Source organism: Xenopus tropicalis, chromosome 2 (genome assembly GCF_000004195.4).
Source record: "Xenopus tropicalis strain Nigerian chromosome 2, UCB_Xtro_10.0, whole genome shotgun sequence".
NCBI lineage: Eukaryota > Metazoa > Chordata > Amphibia > Anura > Pipidae > Xenopus > Xenopus tropicalis.
The window spans coordinates 28,824,974-28,837,226 of record NC_030678.2 but is presented as its reverse complement, the minus strand read 5'-3'; the positions used below and the strand labels follow the sequence as shown (position 1 = coordinate 28,837,226).

Below are 12,253 nucleotides of genomic sequence, written 5' to 3'. Positions count from 1 at the left end.
AAAAAAGGTAAGAAAAGATGTTGCAAGTTGTAATATTTTTTAAAGAAGCTGATATACAGCCTTGCATTCATAAAATATAGGGTGATTTTTATTTGCCCCCTCTCATCCCTCTCTTATACTTACATGGCAGTTGTTTATAGCCGGCTCCATTGTCTGCGCTTGTTCCTCCTCCTAAGACATAGAAAGTTATCTAATCAACTTACTATAACTCTGTAGTTTAGTATCTTAAATGTACCTTGTACAATACAAATTCCCTAAACTTCTGAAATCCAAATCTACTTACCTGGCAGTTGTTGTTGCCAGGGGTTTCTGTTGGTTCCTGGTTAAGAGATAAAAGTCAAGTTATCAAATCAACTCAGCATTTTATAAAGGTAAAATAGGTCATATGTTATATTAAGGGACTGGTGTTTTATTATTGAATTATTTGAGACTCACTTGGCAAACAGGGTTGCCAGATCCAACAGATGGTTCCTGGTTAAGAGAGAAAAATTGATCAGAGCCATGGATATCTACTAAATTGGGGCGGTGGGGGCAGTGCTATAACTGTTGTATGCACAGATCCATATGTGGATCAAAATAACATTTATATCGCAAGTTATACGGGTATGGGTTTATTGGCTATAGTTAGCTGTTTGCAAAGAGTCATATTAAATGGTAAATTCTGTTAAAGGCAACACAACATATAGGAAGAAGCTAATAACATAAGGAATCTATGATACCATCTCCTTAACTGCTTACCAGGCAGATCAATTTGTTGGGCTCTTCCGTGGGCTCCTCCTGGTTGAGTGAAAAAAATTGACGTTACTTTATGGAATTGAAGGCCTATTAGCCAACGCAAGTTATCAATATTTTTCAATATTTTTTTTTTATACCTGTAGGGCACATTCCTCCAGCCGTTAGGTGCTTATGCAATATGACAATATTTTGGAACAGTCGGTAGACTGTACCTAGTAGCCAATCAGATATGTCTCTACTGCCTAGTTTTTAATATTAATACACTGCTTAGTTTATAATTTAGTCGATGGGGTCTGCCAGTCAGTTATTACATTATCAGTGAAGTACCCATTATCTGTAGTGACCCAGTTATACCTAAGTATCTAAACATCGGTTTTTAACAATAAAATCAATAAATCACTGTATTATATGGTTCATCTATATGGAGGTGGAAATGGATAATTCTGCAGCTTAAGTTTTAAAAGTGAGGAAAGTGACCAATGTTATCAATTAGTTGACACATGTTTACAAATGTTTATTATTCAAAGGAGAAATAATAGGGGCATGTTGCCAACTGGGAATACATTGACTTAATCCAGTTTGTTTAGTTTGGATTAATAAGAATTCAGTATGTATATAGTGCAACCTCATCAAGGTTATTGTGCTTAGAAATCTATAGGCAAGGAAATAACATGGCTTTGATAACGCAAATAGGTTGGAAAATGGTATTTAGGAAATGATGTTGCTCAGTTCTCTGCTTACCACGACAGATACAGAGATGTTCCGATCTGTTCGATCTTGTTTCCTCTGTAATGAAGAAAAAAAGGTTTATCACATAAAATATGATATGCACAAATATAAAAACTATAATTTAATGGAGAAGGAAAGGCTACGTCACTTGGGGGTGCCAAAATGTTAGGCACCCCCAAGTGACTTTAATCGCTTACCTTTTACCCCAGGCTGGTGCCCCTGTTAGGAGAAAACTGCACCAGCCCGGGGTAGCTGCAGCGAGCGCTTCGTCCTTCCTTCTGTTGTCAAAATCCCTGGGCCGGCGCCTGCGCAGTAGAGTGAAAAGCCAACTTTTTTGTTGAAGTTCAGCTTTCCACTCTACTGCGCAAGCGCGCGAAGAAGGAAGAGGAGGCGCTCACAGCTACCCCGGGCCGGTGCGGTTTTCTCCTAACAGGGGCACCACCTGCGGTAAAAGGTAAGCGATTAAAGTCACTTGGGGGTGCTTAACACTTTGCACCCCCAAGTGACTTAGCCTTTCCTTCTCCTTTAATAAATGATATCATCCAAATGTCCCTTATTAATAGATAACATCTAAATATATAGATAGAAGTATGCTTTTAAAAGTTACAAACTTTATATCAGTTTTATTTTCAAATTTTGTGAAACCAAATCCAAACCCTATTGAAGAAATACCCAAAAGATATTATTGGAACAGTAATCTGTAGTGGGGGAGTCAGTGACATAACGATGGATTTGGTAGAAAAACAAGTAATCTTTGTTATGTCTAATACCGACAGGATGGGGGTATGTTTTCTAGGGGATGAATCAGTGGTGCCCAGGATGGGGTCAAGACGCAAAAGGGGGCAGAGTTACGTCATTACAGCCCACACCAAGTGAACCTAGTAGTGCAGAGTAGCGAGGCAAGTTGGGAGAGGGAATTGGGGGTAGATGGGGTGGATCAGAGGCGGATCGGGGGTTGGATGGGTCCGGAGAACTAATTATTATAAATTTACAAGTACATTGCCGGTACATTTGCAAGATCATGTGGAAGTCATTGGGAGCTGTGATAGTGAAAATTTTCTACTATTTAGTAAATTTTGAGCTTTGCGACCCATTAAAAAAATGTTAAAATTACGAATTTTAGGTGTTCATGTTTTTTCAATCTTTGATCGCAAAAATTGATTTTTCGGTACATATATATAGCAGGTGTTTAGAGATTATCGAGTAGCTGAGTTGGACATAAATGTCTCTCCATGAACTTTTCCACAAAATGAAATATATCATGTTACAGTAGAAAGAATGAAATCCTCACCTTGCCGAAGCAACGGAAACAAGATCGGAAGCATTTGAACATTTTGCTCAACTTTCCCATCGCTCGCTCAAATTTCTCTCTATGGAGGCAAATAGAAAAACATCATTTTAGTCATTCCCAGAACTGAGTTCTATGTACAATTCCTGCTTATAATATATGTAAGTACCATGGGGATCCCTCCCTACACTAATGTGGTACCTTGCCCCAGTGCTGGTAAATAAGTTGCGTAAAAAATCACCGTACCGCACTCAGTGGGGAATAATTTTAATCGAAATGTAATGAAAAACTTGACGTTTCGAACACCAGCTGTGCTCTCGCATCATCAGATTTTTTCATTACATTTTTATTTTTCACACGTATTCTGTTGAATGTGGTTATATGCTTTTATATATAGAAAAAAAATGTAGGACGTGCAAAGCCGCCTGCGCGAGGAATCTTTGTGTGACCGAAGCCATGTATAGGCCTTTCTACCAGTGATAAATATTGTTGCTGTCTGAAAGGCATTTTGGAGAAATTAGTTGCAGGCGACGAAATATCTCTGTTGGACATCAGCCTTAGGCCACACAGTACCAGCATTAAAAAACAGGACAAAAATTAAAAAAAAAAAACATTTGTAAAATATCCTGAGCTCTACAGTGTGTTTTGTTGCCTTGATTAGCGTGTGTTTATTGGTTATCCATTCTCAGTATAGGGAGTGATACCATGACAGCATGTAAAATATGGAATGGTACAAATAACATATCACAGAGACTAAGCCATTATTGTATGTAATGTATGTAAGTGTAGGAATGCAGTGTTGGCTTGTACCTGATATGCAATAAGTTGGCAGGAATCCCTGCTGATTGCAAAACAATCCTATAGTTCAAGGGGCCTAGTTATCAAAATTCAAGTTTTGTGTTTTTTATAATTAGAGAAAAAAATCTGAAAATAAAAACAAATATACCGAAGAATAGCGATGACTGAATCTGTTCTGTTTCGCTGAAACGCCTGCGAAATGCAGCATGTGGCTATTTTTTTTATGTGAACCACAACATTTTATTTTTGGCGGCAGTTTTTTAAAAAATTGCCAATGGTGCAATGTTACTACAACTCCATGCTTGGTGAAAAATGTCACTCATCGCTACTCGAGAATATTCTTCTTAACAAATCATCAGAATTTATTATTATTATTAAAGAAAACCACAAAAGTTGCCAAAAAAAACCTCAGGAAATTAAATCTTGTAAGATTCAATAGAAGTCAGTGGGAATTATCTCTAAAAGTTTTATTTCTTTTCCCAGTTCTTTAAAACAATTACATTTTTTTGTGCCTCTCGCTGGTGTGGGGCTTTTGTCTGCAAATAAAATCCACGCCGAAAATTTTTGAATTTTCTTAAATAATCCAGTATTTGGAAAAAAAAACCGTTGCATAGGTTTTGTCACATTTATTTGTTGCGCGTTTTCCCCCAGACCTCAAAAATAAGTAAATATGACATTGAATAATTACATGTATTTTAGTATCTACATGTATCCATGTAAAATAAGCATAGGGAATGTAATATGAGCATAGGAAATGCCATTACAGTATTTGTATCAAATCAGCATAGAGAATGCCCCACGATTAAATAAATCAAATATAAGCATTGGAAATGGCACAATTTTTGTAGGAAGGAACAAGTACAACATATCCCCTTCATAAATCTCTGTTCTTATAAATACATGTTACATAATCAAATGTATTTTAGTATCTACATGTATCCATGTAAAATAAGCATAGGCAATGCGCTGTTATTCTAGGTACATAACAGGCCGTTACAGTATTCATATCAAATCAACATAGAGAATGCCCCACGATTAAATAAATCAAATATAAGCATAGGAAATCACACAATTGTTGTAGGAAGGAACAAGTACAACATATCCCCTCCATAAATCTCTTTATTAAAATTACTTCCAACATATTCACAGCATCATTGCAGTCTCTAAGGCCACACAGTAGCTATTTTGAAATTATGATTTTACTCATATTTTCATTCTGAACAAAAAGAGCTCTACTCACCTCAGTCGCCTGATAAAGACTGAGTCAATCTGGGCTGTTTCCAACTGACTCTGCCCAACTGTCTCTTCCCAACTGTCACTGGCCCAATCACTGCCACTGACTCTGCCCTTGTGACATCGCAGGGATGTAACGGTCACACTGTGACAGCACAGTGGAAATCTATAGCAGCAGTTTAGACAATGTTTGCTGGGGAGAGTTGATCCTTTTGTTTCCATGACGAGTGTGTCGGTTATCCATTCTTAGTATAGGGAATGATACCACTGCAGCATGTATCATATATATATAATATAAATGGGTATATTATTAAAGAGATTACTGGAATGCGACATTTCGAGCACAATGTGTTTGCCCATGGCAGTATCCCTTTAGCCAAAGCCTGACAATTAAACTGGGAAGCAGACTAGCTATACATTACATATATAGAAAATGAAGTAAAAAACAAACATATTAGTTTTTCCAAGTGAACTTAGGAGCTGAGATGACGGTGTAAAATTGTAATTATGCCTTTGCAAAAATAATGTGCCAAAATTATGATGTAGCAAATACTCCAGTGTGTTTCCTCCATATTGTAATACTGGGGAAATGACACTGGTGGAATTAATGCCATAGAGCAATGACATCCAGTGGGATATTAGCATAGATTATATCATGTAGCTAATAAGATGCTAAACTGGCCTCTGCATCATTATACTGGCAGTTGTCAGCCTAGATATGGACAAATTACTTTTGGTAAGATATTGCAATGGTGCACATAATAAACTGGTGTATATTTTCACTAGCAGAATTAATCCTGAACCAAAAAGCCACAAATGTTTACAGTGCATAGTTATTACACAGATTAATGCAGACAATTGTATCCCTATACCAAGGAACACACCTAGGGGTCATTTATTTACACGCGTGCAGTTTTTGCAAGACATACTAATATACACAACAAGCAGTGCATAATATTTGCCCATTCGCAAGTACTGGAATAACCGCCAGCCAATGAGCAAATGTGGAAGAAATGGGGTCAGGCAGGAAGTAGTTTAGAAGCCCAGAAGCTGAGAAGCCGCAGTGGCAGAATGAGCTGAGTTGCCTCAGGCCAGAATGCATGCACTGCACATAGATACAGCAGCTTGGGAATATGGATGCAGCGGCTATTAACTGTATATACTGTGTGGCTCATCATGCTGCAACATGGCGCAGACTTATTCCCTTGTAGTAAGTAATGTATCAGCCCAACAGGAACCATTATGTGGTTCCTCATCTCCTGTTCTCAGCACATGCTCTGGGCTGCTGTCAGTTAAATGGGCTTATGGACTGTTAAGCACTATATAGTAAATACACAATGATAAAAAGGCTGATTAGTAGGCACTTTTGATCAGTGATTTCTGCATCAAAGTTGATTATAGATCATCCCTATTACAGGCATTAAATTCAGGGCTCCCTTGTGCTCAGCAGTACCTCACTCTACATTTTGCTCCAGATTTTTAATCCAGAAGGCACACAGCACAGTTTGCACCACTAGTGTGTAGCCCTTAATTAATAACATTAGTAACCACTCAGAATAAAAAGAGAACAGAGAGGAGATACTCCCTCTAAGTGTAGTAAGTCAGTAATTCCCTTAATATGAGTTCCTGTTGACATAACATAAAAGTATCTAGTATGTTTAGAAACAAATGAAATTTGTGTTGATAGGGTATACCAAAATACTATAGATTCCCAAAGTAAATCATGATTTGTCAGTTTTATACTGCATACATAATGTGTCAAAGGGTTAATGTGGAGATGTGTTGCAATCTGATATTGAGTCAATTTAGCGAATATCTGTACTATACATTTGTTTTGTTTATACAGGGATTATTGACCTTACCAACATGCCTCCAGCAATACTGGTCCCTCATCCAGGTGGCACGAGTACACCACCCATGGACAGGAGTACATACATTCCTGGCACACAGCTGGCTTTTCCTCCTCGGCCTTACAGCCCTGCTTCCATGTCTCCAGGTTGGTTAGAGCTTATTGCTTTGTGTGTCAGTTTGCAAGCCTATAAACAAGCACTAATGTATTTGTAACTGGTATATTGCTGAATTGCCCCTAAGTTACATGTAACCTTTTGATAATACTTATCCAGTCTCCAGTATTACTTGAGCTCTCTATAGAGATATTTCTGTAGGGAACTATTTGCAATATATATATATATATATATTTCCTTATGTATCTGGAGACATAGATAGGATCTTTTCACTGCAATTCAGAGATACAGGCATCCACAAAATACCTCTTTGTGCATAATTTCCTAGGGCATCCCACACATTTAGCTGCTGCAAATTCTGTCAGTGCTGAACGGGAAAGAGAACGAGAGAGAGATCGGGAAAGAGGAAAGGAGCAACGTAAAAGGGAAAGAGATCATGAGAGAGAAAGAGAGAGAGGCTCGCTGCTGCTGCTCCCAGTGATCATTACCTACGACATGGGAAGCATATTTTTCTCTCCACTACAATAGTTGCCATCACTCCACACTTTTCATCACAGATTAGTCTATTGCCTCTAATTAAATATTAACTTTCCTTGGGTTGTGTGTGGCTAATAACATTATTTGTATTAGGGATATACTGAATCCAGGATTCGGCCAGAATATTGTGCCTTTTTATACAGGATCTGGATTCTGCCGAATCCATGCCTTTGGCCAAACTGAATCCTTAAAATCACGTTACTTTTTGTCACATAAACATGGTTGAAAGTTGAAATTTTTTTACCACACGCTTTGCGCGGTTCCCTTTAACTCTTCCGTATCCTAATTTGCATGCCAGATTTGGCCAGATCTTTCACAAAGGATTCGAAGTTTGGCTAGATACTAAAATAGTGGATTTAGTGAATCCCTAATTTGTATTACATAGTGTCTCCCCCCAAGCATGGGCATCTTCATTTTAGGCTAATGCCACACGAGGCGTAGGGCGGATATTTTCGGCAAGCGTAAAAGTGCTTGCTGAAAATTCCGCCCTACGCCTCCTACATGTGCCTGCACCCGAATGAATGAGATACGCTCGGGTGCAGGCACATGTAGCCGAAATACGCATAAAAACGCGAGACTTTGCATTATCTCGCGTTTTCATGCTTAAATCGGCTACATGTGTATGCAGCCGAGCGTATCTCATTCATTCAGGTGAAGGCACGTGTAGGAGGCGTAGGGCGGAATTTTCAGCAAGCGATTTTACGCTTGTCGAAAATATCTGTCCTATGCCTCGTGTGGCATTAGCCTTAGGGACTCTTCTAAACACTATAGATTATTGTGATTTATGTCACTCAGCTGGATGTAGGATTTATATTTATTTTTTATGGTGCAAGTATGACCATAACAATAAAAAAAAAGTCTCCAACCTACTGCAAGGAACAGCTAGCAGTTCACCTGTGTGCTGTTCGCCTGTGTGCTAAAAAACGTTCCATGTTGAGAAGTATTCTGTTTAGTTTGGGTAAAAGATTTTGTGACAAAGCATTACCTGGGGCATAGTTTTACACTTTAGAATAGCGCCTGGTCTAATTAAAGTCGGATTTGGTTTGGGCATTTACAAGTCAGGATTTGGGATTCTTTGGAGACTTTAATCTACAGTCAGTGTTAAGTCTCGGCAAATATTTTTAATGGGGTTACATGTAACCTGGGAATATAAGCGCTAGCACATTGGTACTTCTACTACTGTCAATACCACAGATTCTGCTATGTATGGCACTGAAAGGGTTGGAAGTCATGTGACTTTAAAGCTCTGGACAACAATTTTATTTTGACATGTATAATTTTTAAAGTAATATACACGTTAGGTATTTACGTATTTGCCCAATAGTGTACTGGAGCATTCAATGTTTGTTGCAATCCAAAAAATAATGGACTGGATGTATCCAAAAATTAATGTTCATTCACTGCAATTTTATTGTTTTTCCGTTTTTTGGAATAAAAGTTAAGGAATGAGATTTGTTATCCAGAATGATTGAAACTGGGGGTTCAGGGGACAAGGGGTCTTTCCGTGATTTGGATCAAAGTGCCTTAAGTCTGCTAAATATCTTTGAAATATTAAATAAACCTAATAGGATTGGTTTGCTACCAATATGGATCCATGCAGTTTATTTATCATTAAAAATAAGAAGTTTTACAGAGGAAAAAATCATTTTTTAAAATTGGAATTATTTGCTTAAAATAGATTCTAAACCATTACAAATGCCCTTCCATTTAAACATAACAGCTATCCATATTTTTGTTTTAAGGGAATGTCATTTCTTGGTAGCTTAATGCACAGAATGTCTTAATGTCCTATATATATTGATAAAAGTTGAATGCAGAGGATCTCGTTTTTGTCTATATGATTTTTGTGGTCACAGTCTCATTACAAACCCACGTAATGGTTTCAGTTTAGTGCTGAGCACAGCTTTCTCTTGCTTGCTATAGTTTATACAGGTGCAGTGGCCAGCACCTTGTTGTATATCCGACCTGTCCCAGCTACAGTCAAGCTATCCAAGTGGGGGCAATAAAAAGGGGACTTTGTAAGTTTTAAACTTGGAAAGCAAATAGCAGGTAAAACTCAGTCCTTGTGTTAAATGTATATTGAAGCAGTAGAATTTATGAGAAGGACTAGATAGACAGGGGATGACTTTGACATAGATGGCCAGCTTGAATATATTGCAATATATGGACAAACTGTTTTGCTTAAAGGGAAGGGCATTTCTTGGTAGCTTAATGCACGGAATGCTTTAATGTCCTATATATTTTGAAATTGGGTGAGTACTGAGGACCTCTTTGTCCAGGTAAGAGATCCCGTACTTGTATTTATTCAGCTCCTCCAGTTTCAGGGCCTGATTATTATTTCTTGGTTTTATGGAAAGAAATAATTGCTCCAGACACAACATTTTGAGAGCAAAACAATAGTAAATGGTTAGATACCTTGATTAAGGCCCAAAATGTTTTTGTTTTTTTAATAATTCATCCCATTTACTGACCTAAATTTCTTTTGTCTGCAGTCAGTGAACAGCCAGGCAGGCCTGGTAGTCATGGCTTTGTGCGCTCACCATCCCCTTCAGTCAGAGCCCAGGAAAGCATTATGCAGCAAAGGCCAAGTATTTTCCAGAGAACTAATGGAAAAAGTGTTATCACACCTTGGATGCTGCTCAGCTTCGGATCATGTGAGTTTATATTATATTATGTGTGTGTATGTTATGCTTGTTATATTTTTTTAAATGTTTAATGTTATTTTATGTTTATGTTAAATGAATTGCCCATTATTGCCTCTGATTACTTAGGGCAGTGACACACGGGGAGATTAGTCGCCGCGCAACAAATCTTCATTGTCGTGGGCAACTAATCTCCCCGCAGTGCCATCCCACCGGCTAGAATGTAAATCGGCGATGGGATGGCATATGCGGCGCTGCGATTTGCCGAAGCTTCTGCGACAATGAAGATTTGTTGCGTGGCGACTAATCTCCCCGTGTGTCACTGCCCTTAGTATGGCTGTAATCATACTGAAAACTTTAGTTGCTTTTCTGATCATTGCTGTATAATTGACTGAGATTTTATTGCAGGCCTCCCACACCAGGAGCAGCCTCTATTACACAGGGGATACCTGCCTCCCGTTACAGCACAGCCGCAGATGCATTGGCCGCACTTGTTGACGCAGCAGCTTCTGCTCCCCAAATGGAAGTTGTAAAGCCAAAGGAAATGAACCACGACCCTGCACGTTCTGAAGAAAGTCTAAGCAGGCGTAATGCACTGGAGCAGCAGCAGCAACAGATAGATTGTGAAAGGAGGGTGATGCAGAGCCCTTGCACATCCTCCAGCTTCTCTGGCAGCAAGTCACAGGGTCAGTAATCCCCTGCTGTCTATTCAGAAGCAGGCAAGGAGAAAACAGCGCACACAAAGTCACGCTATGTGGAGGAGCTAAGAATGCGAGGGAAGACCACTATCACCGCAGCAAATTTCATCCATGTTATAATTACTCAGCAGATTGCTTCTGACAAAGATGGCAGAGACAGAAATTCACAAAGCTCAGACTCTTCAAGCAGCCGTACGTGATCATTTTGATCTTGTTCCACCCCACTCCAACTTCTGTTGTTCTACAACTCTGTATTTTAAACTGGGGGAAATAAATATTCTCTTATTTTGTTTAAAGGGGTTGTGTACCTTTAAATCAGTATGCTTTAGTTAGTACAACACAGACTGCTTTTCTGAGACAATTTGCAGTAGGTTTTCTCTATACCCATTTTATACAGTTCTGTGGATTAAAAGGAAAATGTTGTGTTATTGTCTTTCACTTGTAGAATCAACACATTGCTATGATGCTCCCAGAGACACTATAGAAGTGATCAGTCCAGCAAATTCACCAGTTCAGGAAAAGGAGTCCTACCCACAAGAGATACCCAAATCAAGCCAAACAGAGAGTAAGTGCAATGTAATGCTATTGTATGAAATTATGTATTAAATATCTCTGCTTTGAATGAAATTGTTTTTTAAAAGTAAATGTCAAGGCCATTTCCATAATAAAAATATTTCTAAGCAACTTTCCTAGTCTATCTAAATTTATATTTTTTGAATTATGAGTAGTATTTGTTTGTGCCTTGAGTATTAACTGCTTGTACTACATTGAGTCAAAACCAGAATTGAATGTGAACAGTCATATAGACAGATATTCAGTAGCAATGACATTTAAAATGAACTTTAGAACTTTTGAAAGGTTTAACTGGCCGGGCACAATACACAGCCGGTGCACCCCATTCCATATCTAGATATTCTCATTGTTTAATCTAGTGACAGAATTTCTATAAAGTTCCATGTAAGAAGTCAGTGATGTTTTTCTCAAGCAGGTAAAAGCAGTCGGAAATATGAGGGGCAGCCCAATCGCTACCGGCAGTAGCAGGAATCTCCTTCTCCACAACCCACAACAACAGAGAGTGACAGTATACACAGCGCTGTATTGGTGGTACAGAGAGACAGTATACACAGAGCTGCACTGGTGGAACAGAGAGATACAGTATACACAGCGCTGTACTGGTGCTACACAGAGAGACAGTATACACAGCGCTGTACTGGTGGTACAGAGAGTGACAGTATACACAGAGCTGTACTGGTGCTACAGAGAGTGACAGTATACACAGTGCTGTACTGGTGCTACAGAGAGTGACAGTATACACAGCGCTGTACTGGTGCTACAGAGAGAGACAGTATACACAGCGCTGTACTGGTGCTACAGAGAGAGACAGTATACACAGCGCTGTACTGGTGCTACAGAGAGAGACAGTATACACAGCGCTGTACTGGTGGTACAGAGAGAGACAGTATACACAGTGCTGTACTGGTGCTACAGAGAGTGACAGTATACACATAGCTGTACTGGTGGTACAGAGTGACAGTATACACAGAGCTGTACTGGTGGTACAGAGAGTGACAGTATACACAGAGCTGTACTGGTGGTACAGAGAGACAGTATACACAGAGCTGTACTGGT

The 12,253-nt window shown here is 38.9% G+C and overlaps 1 long non-coding RNA gene across 1 annotated transcript; it reads left to right on the top strand.

The window, feature by feature from the left end:
* Window positions 1-9,748: 9,748 nt before the first annotated feature.
* LOC116408782 lies at window positions 9,749-11,697 on the top strand. Its single transcript, XR_004221236.1, has 4 exons — window positions 9,749-9,938; window positions 10,335-10,816; window positions 11,070-11,189; window positions 11,610-11,697. It is a non-coding gene; the product is annotated as an uncharacterized LOC116408782 (long non-coding RNA).
* Window positions 11,698-12,253: the final 556 nt, after the last annotated feature.